The following is a 9,978-nucleotide window of genomic DNA, read 5'->3' as shown; positions in this document are numbered from 1 at the left end:
TTAGTAGGTCGAGTGATCACACAATTGGTTGGTTGGTTGATTATACTAAATGAGCTAAACTATAATAAAACAATGCAATAAGATAAAAAATACGTAAGAAGAAAAGGTCTTGGGGTGTAGAGATCACCACCAAACAATACTATTCCAAACCATAATCAAGTGACTGATGAGGGAGATGAATGAGTTGTAACAATGTTGTGTGTGTAAAAGACATTCAATTGGTAAGGGTGACTCAACAAGTGCAAATTGTCTCAATCAACATGTGTGAGGCCACAATACATCTATTGGTAGAGGAATATATTGTCTAAATATCATGTGAAGATAACAAAATAACAATTCAAGTCATTGAACCTTTCATTAAGCTCATAGTCCAAGCAATCCATAAGGATGACTTAGTTAAACATACATTATCTAATCATCATGTGAGAGGTACAAAATATCTATTGGGAGAGGAATAAATTGTCTAAACACATGTGAAAGATACAACATATCATAACTAATCATTAACCCTTCATTAAGCTCAAAATTCCTTTACATCACAAAATTAGAGCATATGCTTCTTGCATTCAAAAGCATGGAACATCAAAGAACAAGCATGAATTGTTTCCCCAACTAACACTACACTACTTAAAAGAGAAACACAATCCATCAAGGAATAAGTATGAACCATCTAGAGACATAACAAGAGCATTACATTAAGAACTTCATATTTTGGCAATCTCAAGATTAAAGGCATTAATACACATAGACATGCATCAATAACATTAAATCTAGAGGTGAGCATCTACTCTAGCATACATAGACATATAGATAGAGAAAATGATCAATTAGAAGCATCAATCCATAGAACTCAATGAATAATCAAGATCTTCATAAGTTCAAGAATCAAAATATGCATTACAACACACATCCCTCAAAATTACACAAGATTGGGTAAAGAAAGCATGTTTGGGGCTAACTCTAGCCCCAAGAAGATGTCTAGCCACTCATGGTAGTGATGATCCAACCCTCAAGGGCTAACTCCATGGCTGCTCCTTGTAGATGAAGATCTCCTCCAATGGTTGCTCTAGCTTCCTCCCTTCTTCCTCTCCAAGAATAGCCTCCAAGATGATTTTCAATGTGTGACAAGAGACTCTAGGCTCCACACCAAAAAGTGTATCATATTCCTTATATAGGTAAGTCAAATACACCCTATGATGAGCTGTGGTCGTGCAAGGCATATTCTCCAATGATTGGGTGAAGGACGGAATAAATGAGCTGGACTTTAACTTTTTCTCGCTGGAGGAAGTTCGATCGATCGAACCTTAACTTGGATCGATCGAAGATGGGTTCGATCGATCAAACTGCATCTTGGATCGATCGAAGTGGTCTGACTCCTCCGGATAAGAACAAGGCTGAGATATTTCGAAGATATTTATGGGGAAAAGGACAAAAGTGGTTGGTAAGCGTACAGCTGTGGATAAGATCAATCATTTGAATAGGACAAAATAGGGTTCGATCGATCGAAGGTGATGTTGGATCGATCGAACTTGGAATTTCAGCAAAGGCCAAGGTTGGATCTATCGAGAAGTACTGTGATCGATCATAGATGTTCGATCGATCGAACTCTAAGTTGGATCGATCGAACTTTTCAGCTGCACAACTTTGATTCTTTTTTGCTCTTTGCTTTCTCCACTTCGCTCCCTCCTTTGGTTTATCTCAGGATTGCTTCCATTAAGCTCTTATTTGGCTGAGTTAGCTCAATTTTGGGATTAGTGCCTGAAAATATAAATAACACGTAATAAGTCTAAAACGGCAAAGTAAGATAGATAAAGGTACTAGAATGCTTAAGCTTAACGGGTTTAAATGCGCACTTTTCAGTGCTCATCACACCCCCAAACTTAAATATTGCTAGTCCCTAGCAATGAACTAAGAAGTAAAGGAATGAAATGAACAACTAAACAAGTATAAACTGGAAAGCAAGTAAAATGATAGCGCCACTTTCGTAGGGAACACGATTGCATTTAGCATATGCAACAAGCCTTTTAAACCCCTAGGTTACCCCTAGTGGACGAGTAAAGTCTCGTGAAGGTTTCCAGAAATGGTACCCACAAACATTAAGCTCATTCTTTCAAAAGAGGCACCAATATTGCAAACAAGCATTGGGAGAAAACTACCTCAAGTATGCAATTTTTCAACCGTTTCTAAGCAATCTCCCAAAATTTCAATGTCAAGCAAGCAAGCATGGTCCTCCACACATCAAGAAAATGATCATGAAAATCAAAACAAGTCTAGAATCCATGTGAGAGGTCCGGCATCAAGTGTGTTGCTATCTTAGCTAACTAGAGAAGTAATCACATCCTTACCCTCAAACTAGCACACAAATCTAGTACCGATCATCAAGATAAGAGAGTGGACCTTTTATTAAAGCTTTATTGTTCTAGGTGCGCTTATTCTTTTCACTCTATTTCTTTTTCTTTTTTTTTTTATTGTTGAGGATCAAAGATGGAAGTATTGTGCAATGTGTTGATCTCTTAAGCTTTCTAGAAGATTCATGTAGCGAGCTTTAGGTCAATGACTCCCAAACCAGATGGCTTTAGGGCATTAGGTGTTAAGACACCCCTACGGACTTATAAACTCAAATCAACTAGGCTACAAATCAAGACGACAACCATCTAATCATTTCCCACTTCTCACCTTTTGGGAGAAGTCCTCACTTTTATTGCTTTTTGCAACTTCTTCTTCTTTTTTTTTTTTTTCTTTTCTTTCCTTTTTTTTTTTTTTTTTTTTTTTAATTCAATTCAATTATTAACCTAGAGTTTGGGCCCTCCACCTTTCGGCGCGAGAAGTTCACTGCTTAATGAGGCAAGAATCCTGGCTACTCAATGAAAAGGGGTTGTTATCCACCTTTATCAAGAATGAAAGCTTTCAATGCACTACTAGCCCAATTGGGATATAACCAATTCAATAATCAACAAAGCATGTACCCCACAATTGAATGCTAGCGTGCGCCGGTGCTAGTGTAGAATCCTAGAATAAATCTCAAAACAATCACAAAATCAGGATAATGTGGACCACAAATGCAAGCAAGATATCAATCTTTTGAAAACTTTACTCCTAAATGGCATCCTCAAGGCATACAAGGAGTATTGGACTCTCAAGTCAAACAATTTTAAAATTTTAAGCAATATAGTCCTCAAAAGATCAAAATCATAGCTAGAAATGGACCAAGTATAGAAATATCCCTCAAATACACAAGACATGCTCAAAATTTGAATTTTAAAGTAACACTGAAACATACACCAATACCCCCAAACTTAAAGTGCACATTGTCCTCAATGTGTGAAGAGAACAAAGGAAAGAGTATACCAGTGCTTTAGACATGAATGATTGGGATAGAAGTATCCAAAGTGGGTGGCATGGCCCCCCCAAACTTGGGATAAACTGTGGTCCTGAAAAGTTTGCACTCGGATACACTCATTAGATAACAAGATAGGATAATCAGTGCACAGTGGACATGCAAGTGTAAGATGGGATAAATAGAGAATAGAGAGAGAGGTGTAAGAGTGGTCCTGAAAAATTAGGCAGCACTCTCTCACTGAAGTCACTGTGGTGTACCTGATGGAGTCAAACATACAAATATGAGATACTAAGAGACATCCATAATCAAGAAGCAATATATAGAGAATATAAAGTGCAGGTACATCAATAAAATAATAAAGCCGACAGACCGGCCGCAAAGTATAATACAATAACAGTGATAGTATAATACAGATCCAGAATAAAAGAAATGAAAGCATAAAACAACTGGAAGTGGAGTCTCAGGAGGCCTGATCGTGAAGATCTGCAGTGGCTGAAGGTGCCGGCTGTGAGTTCGATCGATCCAAGATGCAGTTCGATCGATCAAACTTAGGTCTCCACTCTTAATGAATTTTTTTTTTTTTTTTTTTCAAATTTCGATCGATCGAAGAAAGATTTCGATCGATCGAAGAGGATAAAGAATGTACAAGTTTAAGGGTTCAAGAGTTGATATGTGCTGGAACCTTGGATCGATCGAACTTGGAATTCGATCGATCGAACATGAAAATTTTTGAAAAGTCCCGAGAGCATGCATTTTGGGGTTTGGATGCAGGTCCAAAATTTTTCTAAGTGTTGGGACTCATGATTGATCGAACCACATGTTGGATCGATCGAAAGGTAGTTCGATCGATTGAATTGGTTTACGATCGATCGAACTTTTGAAAATTTGGAGATCCCGAGAGCATGCATTTTGGAGTTTGGATGCAGGTCCAAAATTTTTCTAAATGTTGGGACTCATGATCGATCGAACCACATGTTGGATCGATCGAAAGGTAGTTCTTTCGATCGAATTGGTTTACGATCGATCGAACTTTTGAAAATTTGGAGATCCCGAGAGCATGCATTTTGGAGTTTGGATGCAGGTCCAAAATTTTTCTAAGTGTTGGGTGCAAAATGAGAGCTAGATCGATCGAGTCCATAGTTGGATCGATCGAACCAAAGTTCGATCGATCGAATCAAGACTTTGATCGATCGAAATTATGTCTAAATGCTCAAAATGACTTGAATGCTCATGCAATCCCTTACTCAGTTCCTTCCAATATATATGAACCACAAAAACAGTATCTAGACTTCGCAAGAATCAGAATGCAAGATAGAAATGAGGGAGGAATAGGGTTTTGACATCCTACGAATTTCGGTGCTAGTCTTTAACGTCTCTAGCAAGACCTAGGGTTCTTTTAACCCGGATCAAAGATCTTGCAATGCATCCCCTCCTTTTTGGGATGAGAGATGTTTTGAGTTCCACCCAACAAATGGTTCTTGGAAGAACTTGTTGGATTTAACTCAAAAGATGTTTTTAAATTCTTATCAAAATCTTCATCAATATGTTCATACACCGGGTCAATAAGATTTGCAGCCTCTAAATGTCTTTGAAAGACTTGGCCCTCTATATATGGTTTCAATCTTTGCCCATTTACCTTGAAGATGTTCCCCTTCTTCAAGTCTTGTATCTCTACCGCTCCATGCGGTGCAACCGAGATAATTTCATAGGGACCTTCCCACTTGGTTCTCAATTTGCCGGGAAAGAGTTTTAACCTAGAGTTGAAAAGCCAAGCTTTTTGACCGGGTTCTAAGAACTTCTTCACAATATGCTTATCATGGAAGGCTTTGGTTCTTTCTTTGTAAAGCTTGGCATTATCATAAGCATTGTGCCTTAGCTCTTCCAATTCACTCAATTGAAGTAGCCTATTCTCTCCGGCTTTGGCTAGGTCAAAATTGAGCTTTTTAACTGCCCAAAAGGCTTTGTGTTCTAGCTCAACTGGAAGATGGCAAGGCTTCCCATAAACAATTCTATAAGGGGACATGCCAATGGGAGTCTTATATGCCGTACGATAAGCCCACAAAGCATCATTTAGCTTTCTTGACCAATCTTTCCGGGTGGGGTTAACCGTTTTCTCAAGAATATGCTTAATTTCCCGGTTAGACACTTCAACTTGTCCACTTGTTTGAGGATGGTAGGGAGTGGCTACTTTGTGAGTGACGGAGTACTTAAGAAATAATTGCCTCAAGAAATGATTGCAAAAATGCTTTCCTCCATCACTTATCATAGCCCTTGGCATACCAAAACGAGCAAAGATATTGGATTTAATGAATTGAATGACCACGGAGTGATCATTTGTTTTGGTAGCACAAGCCTCAACCCACTTAGAAACATAATCAACGGCAAGAAGAATGTATTGATAACCATATGACATAGGAAATGGACCCATGAAATCAATGCCCCAAATATCAAAAATTTCAACAACCAATATATTGGTTAATGGCATCATATCTCTTTTAGACATTGTTCCCATCTTTTGACACCTCTCACACGACTTGCAAAAGTTGTAGGCATCTCTATAAATAGTGGGCCAAAAGAGCCCACTTTGAAGAACCTTTAGGGCGGTCTTCTTTGCACTAAAATGCCCACCACATGCAAGTGTGTGGCAAAACACTAGAACACTTGGGATTTCACTCTCCGGAATGCATCTTCTCACAATTTGATTGGGACAATAACGGTATAAAACAGGGTCTTCCCAATAGTAATTCCGGATGTTGGCAAAGAAACGATTTTTGTCGTTCTTTGACCAAGAGGTTGGAAGCTTGCCTATTGCCAAATAATGCACAATATCAGCGAACCAAGGCATTATTCCATTTGAGACTTGAAAAAGTTGTTCATCCGGGAAGGAATCACGAATTGGAGGACTAGGGAAAGGCTCTATTTGTAATCTGGAAAGATGATCAGCAACCACATTTTCGATGCCTTTTTTGTCCTTGATTTCAAAATCGAATTCCTGGAGGAGTAAAATCCATCTAATCAATCTAGGTTTTGTTTCCCTTTTTGTTAAAAGATGTCTCAATGCAGCATGATCAGAGTAAACAACAACCTTAGATCCTAGCAAATAAGAGCAGAACTTATCAAGAGTATACACTATAGCAAGTAATTCCTTCTCGGTAGTGGAGTAATTCAATTGAGCTCCTGAGAAGGTTTTGCTTGCATAGTATATGGCACAAGGGAGCTTACCTACTCATTGGCCCAAAACTGCCCCCATGGTATAGTCAGAAGCATCACACATAATTTCAAAGGGCAAAGACCAATTAGGAGGTTGTATGATAGGAGCAGATGACAATGAAGTGCGTAATTTATGAAAGGCGTCTAGGCATGCTTGATCAAAGACGAAAGGAGTATCTTTGGCAAGAAGATTGCACAAAGGTTTAGCAATTTTGCTAAAGTCCTTGATGAAGCGGCGATAGAAGCCAGCATGACCTAGAAAAGAGCGAACTTCCCTCACCGTTGAAGGTGGGGGTAGTTCAGAGATGAGTTCAACTTTCGCCTTATCTACCTCAATTCCTCTTCTAGATATGACGTGACCCAAAACAATTCCCTCTTGAACCATGAAATGGCTCTTTTCCCAACTAAGAACAAGGTTTGTTTCACGGCATCTTTTAAGCACTAAGTCTAAATTTTTGAGGCAAGCATCAAAGGAAGACCCAAAAACAGAAAAATCATCCATGAAGACCTCAAGATACTCTTCCACCATATCCGCAAGGATAGACATCATACACCTTTGGAATGTAGCAGGAGCATTGCACAAACCAAAAGGCATCCGTCTATAAGCAAATGTGCCAAATGGACATGTAAAGGTGGTTTTCTCTTGGTCTAATAGGTCAAGGGCCACTTGGTTGTAACCGGAATATCCATCTAAAAAGCAATAGTATTGTTGCCCCGCCAATCTCTCTAAGATTTGATCAATGAAGGGTAAAAGGAAATGATCCTTTCTAGTGGCGGCATTTAATTTTCGGTAATCAATGCACACACGCCATGAGTTGGCGGTGCGCTTAGAGATTTCCTCACCTTTAGCATTTTCAACCACGGTAATTCTTGACTTTTTGGGAACTACTTGTGTAGGACTCACCCATTTGCTATCGGAGATTGGGTAGATGATTCCGGCATCCAAAAGTTTCACTACTTCTTTCTTAACTACCTCTTTCATGTTAGGATTCAATCTCCTTTGGGCATCCCTAAAGGGTTTTGTATCCTCTTCCATGAGTATACGATGCATACAAATGGAAGGATCAATTCCCTTAAGGTCCGCCACACTCCACCCTATAGCTTCTTTGTTTTCTTTAAATACATTAAGTAGAGCATTTTCTTGGTCCTTATCTAGGCTTGAAGAGATGATAACCGGAAGAGTGTCGCGAGGACCTAGAAATGCATACTTAAGATTAGAAGGCAAAGTTTTTAGTTCAAGAGTTGGTGGAGATACCAAAGATGGAACCGGAGGAGTACTAGAAAGTGAAGGAAGAGGCTCAATTGGAGTTTTCCATGGTGGACAATTCAAACTTGCTACGGATTCCATTATATTACTTACTTCATTGATTGAATTTTCATTATCAAACCCACAACTCTCATACATTTTAGACATGAGGCAAGAGGATCATCGGATAAAAGAGATGAGAGATCATCCTCAAGCGGTTGTTTCATGATCATTGTGGGAATTGATTCCTCAACAACCTCATCTAACACATCAATAACATAACACTCATCTTCATCTATGGGATGTCGACTTGCATTGAAAACATTGAGTTTGACCATCATATTGCCAAAAGAAAGATCCATGATTCCGGACCTACAATTGATAGTGGCATTGGCGGTGGCAAGGAATAGTCTTCCCAAGATGATTGGGATTTGAGTAGTGGAATTAGCAACCGGTTCAGTGTCTAACACTACAAAATCAACCGGAAAGTAGAATTTATCTACTTTGACAAGGATGTCCTCAACCATACCCTTAGGTGTTTTGACGGATCTATCGGCCATTTGAAGCACCACCGAGGTTGGTTTTAACTCATTTAACCCCAATTGGATATACACAGAATAAGGAATCAGGTTAACACTTGAACCTAAGTCAAGAAGAGCTCTCTGGATCTCGTGATTTCCAATTACACATGAAATGGTTGGAGCACCGGGGTCTTTGCATTTGAGTGGAGTATTTTGTTGAAGAATGGAGCTCACTTGCTCCGTGATGAACACTTTCTTAGGACCTTGTCCTTTGTTCCTCCTCTTTTGTGTGCAAAGATCTTTCAAGAATTTGGCATAAGGCGGAATTCGCTTAATTGCATCTAAGAGGGGAAGATTTATGTTCACTTGCTTGAAAACATCCATCATGTCAAGTATTTTCCCATCTTGCCTCTCTTGAGGTGAGGTTTCTCTCAAAGCATAAGGGAAAGGAGCTTTTGTCTCATGACATTTTGGCACTTGAGAAGATGATGAAGATTGAGTATTCCGATTTGGAACATTCTCATCCAAAGAGATAGGTATGGAATTGGAATTTTGATGAGTGACAACATTTGGTTGCACCGATTCACTATCCTCCTTTGGCAACTCAACCTTATTGTCAACTTGCTTACCACTTCTCAAAGTAGTGATTGCTTGTGTTTGAACTTGTGAGGTATTCTCCGACGTAGAGTTTGCCTCCACACAAAATTGAGCTTTTGGGTTCCTCTCGGGTTGACTAGGTAACTTACCCACTTCCCTTGCATTCAATGCATTAGCTATGATCCCGATTTGGGACTCTAGCTTTGATATAGATTGAGAGTGTGAATGCAACAAATTTGTGTTCTTCTCTAGGCTATCTAAAGCCATTAAAACCTTATCTTCAAATGTAGAATTATTATGAAGTGCATGAGGAGAATGATGCTCCGTTTGGAATTCATACAATTGAGGATGTGAGGAATTATTCATTCTTTGATGATATGAAGGAGTGAACCCTTGAAAACTTTCATTTCTCTTGTGAGGTGGAATGTACTTATTTTGAAAATTCTGAGCTTGAAAAGAATTTGGATGTTCAATCCACCTTGGAACATAAACATTGGAATAGGGATGAGCAAATGTAGCATTGACTTGTTCATAGTGTTCATTATAAGCATGTCCGTGGGGACAATCAAAAGTAGTGTGCAAAACACTTGAACATGTCATACAAGGCTCATTCATTTGAAAGGTATGATGATAATGATGAGGATAGGAATTGTTAGCCGGTTTTTGATTTAACAAGAATTGGTCAAACTTTTGAGAAAGAGTTTTAATCTCGGCTACAATTCCCATTGAACTCTCTATTTGACAAACTTGAGAATTTTTCTTCTTCTCTTTTCGTTCATGGTCAATTTGAGAAGTATAAAAATTTTGTAAAGAGTTTTCGCTCATCTTCTCAAAGAGTTGCCAAATGTCATCCTCATGTTTCCCAAAATATGATCCTCCACATGATGTATCAACAATATCTTTATGAATGTCGGATAGGCTCTCATAGAAGGATTGAACTACTTGCCATTTTGGAATGCCATGATGTGGGCATTTCCCTAGCAAGTCATTCAATCTTTCCCAAGCCCCATGTAATAACTCCCCTTCTTTTTGAGAAAAAGTTCTAATTGAAGTACGCATAGCAT

The sequence above is a fragment of the Cornus florida genome, unplaced genomic scaffold (genome assembly GCF_030987335.1).
Source record: "Cornus florida cultivar Cherokee Brave unplaced genomic scaffold, ASM3098733v1 CherokeeBrave_3.0.0_Hap2_Chr07, whole genome shotgun sequence".
NCBI classification, from domain to species: Eukaryota; Viridiplantae; Streptophyta; class Magnoliopsida; order Cornales; family Cornaceae; genus Cornus; species Cornus florida.
Note: the sequence above shows the minus strand (reverse complement) of the source record.